Genomic DNA, 2,500 nt, shown 5'->3' on the forward strand with positions numbered 1-2,500 from the left:
CGCTCGCTCGCGCAACCTAAAATGGCCAGTTTTGGCCCGTTTTTGGGCTGTTTTGGCCTGTTTTTGGTCCGTTCTTGCGTGGCACGGCGACCGTCGTGAGCGGAGCAAAACGTCAGCCATCTCAGCACCCTGGAACCCCCCGGGTGGCACAGGGCTGGATGGGGCTTTCGTATAGCAGGGACGGTGCTGCCTCTCGCTTCGCTCGCTGTTCGCCGCTCACCGCTCGCTCGCTCAGCCAAAAATGGCCAGTTTTGGCCCGTTTTTGGGCTGTTTTGGCCTGTTTTTGGTCCGTTCTTGCATGGCGCGGTGACCGTCGTGAGCGGAGCAAAACGTCAGCCATCTCAGCACCCTGGAACCCCCCGGGTGGCACAGGGCTGGATGGGGCTTTCGTATAGCAGGGACGGTGCTGCCTCACGCTTCGCTCGCTGTTCGCCGCTCGCCGCTCGCTCGCGCAGCCAAAAATGACCAGTTTTGGCCCGTTTTTGGGCTGTTTTGGCCTGTTTATGGTCCGTTCTTGCGTGGTGCGGTGACCGTCGTGAGCGGAGCAAAACGTCAGCCATCTCAGCACCCTGGAACCCCCCGGGTGGCACAGGGCTGGATGGGGCTTTCGTATATAGCAGGGACGGTGCTGCCTCTCGCTTCGCTCGCTGTCCGCCGCTCGCCGCTCGCTCGCGCAGCCAAAAATGGCCAGTTTTGGCCCGTTTTTGGGCCGTTTTGGCCAGTTTTTGGCCTGTTCTTGCATTGCGCGGTGACCGTCGAGAGCGGAGCAAAACGTCAGCCATCTCAGCACCCTGGAACCCCCCGGGTGGCACAGGGCTGGATGGGGCTTTCGTATAGCAGGGACGGTGCTGCCTCTCGCTTCGCTCGCTGTCCGCCGCTCGCCGCTCGCTCGTGCAGCCAAAAATGGCCAGTTTTGGCCCGTTTTTGGGCCGTTTTGGCCAGTTTTTGGCCTGTTCTTGCATTGCGCGGTGACCGTCGAGAGCGGAGCAAAACGTCAGCCATCTCAGCACCCTGGAACCCCCCGGGTGGCACAGGGCTGGATGGGGCTTTCGTATAGCAGGGACGGTGCTGCCTCTCGCTTCGCTCGCTGTCCGCCGCTCGCCGCTCGCTCGTGCAGCCAAAAATGGCCAGTTTTGGCCCGTTTTTGGGCCGTTTTGGCCAGTTTTTGGCCTGTTCTTGCATTGCGCGGTGACCGTCGAGAGCGGAGCAAAACGTCAGCCATCTCAGCACCCTGGAACCCCCCGGGTGGCACAGGGCTGGATGGGGCTTTCGTATAGCAGGGACGGTGCTGCCTCTCGCTTCGCTCGCTGTCCGCCGCTCGCCGCTCGCTCGTGCAGCCAAAAATGGCCAGTTTTGGCCCGTTTTTGGGCCGTTTTGGCCAGTTTTTGGCCTGTTCTTGCATTGCGCGGTGACCGTCGAGAGCGGAGCAAAACGTCAGCCATCTCAGCACCCTGGAACCCCCCGGGTGGCACAGGGCTGGATGGGGCTTTCGTATAGCAGGGACGGTGCTGCCTCTCGCTTCGCTCGCTGTCCGCCGCTCGCCGCTCGCTCGTGCAGCCAAAAATGGCCAGTTTTGGCCCGTTTTTGGGCCGTTTTGGCCAGTTTTTGGCCTGTTCTTGCATTGCGCGGTGACCGTCGAGAGCGGAGCAAAACGTCAGCCATCTCAGCACCCTGGAACCCCCCGGGTGGCACAGGGCTGGATGGGGCTTTCGTATAGCAGGGACGGTGCTGCCTCTCGCTTCGCTCGCTGTCCGCCGCTCGCCGCTCGCTCGCGCAGCCAAAAATGGCCAGTTTTGGCCCGTTTTTGGGCCGTTTTGGCCAGTTTTTGGCCTGTTCTTGCATTGCGCGGTGACCGTCGAGAGCGGAGCAAAACGTCAGCCATCTCAGCACCCTGGAACCCCCCGGGTGGCACAGGGCTGGATGGGGCTTTCGTATAGCAGGGACGGTGCTGCCTCTCGCTTCGCTCGCTGTCCGCCGCTCGCCGCTCGCGCAGCCAAAAATGGCCAGTTTTGGCCCGTTTTTGGGCCGTTTTGGCCAGTTTTTGGCCTGTTCTTGCATTGCGCGGTGACCGTCGAGAGCGGAGCAAAACGTCAGCCATCTCAGCACCCTGGAACCCCCCGGGTGGCACAGGGCTGGATGGGGCTTTCGTATAGCAGGGACGGTGCTGCCTCTCGCTTCGCTCGCTGTTCGCCGCTCGCCGCTCGCTCGCGCAGCCAAAAATGGCCAGTTTTGGCCCGTTTTTGGGCTGTTTTGGCCAGTTTTTGGCCTGTTCTTGCGTGGTGCGGTGACCGTCGTGAGCGGAGCAAAACGTCAGCCATCTCAGCACCCTGGAACCCCCCGGGTGGCACAGGGCTGGATGGGGCTTTCGTATAGCAGGGACGGTGCTGCCTCTCGCTTCGCTCGCTGTTCGCCGCTCGCCGCTCGCTCGCGCAGCCAAAAATGGCCAGTTTTGGCCCGTTTTTGGGCTGTTTTGGCCTGTTTTTGGGCTGTTCTTGTGTGG

The sequence above is a fragment of the Musa acuminata genome, unplaced genomic scaffold (genome assembly GCF_036884655.1).
Source record: "Musa acuminata AAA Group cultivar baxijiao unplaced genomic scaffold, Cavendish_Baxijiao_AAA HiC_scaffold_1126, whole genome shotgun sequence".
Taxonomy (NCBI): Eukaryota; Viridiplantae; Streptophyta; class Magnoliopsida; order Zingiberales; family Musaceae; genus Musa; species Musa acuminata.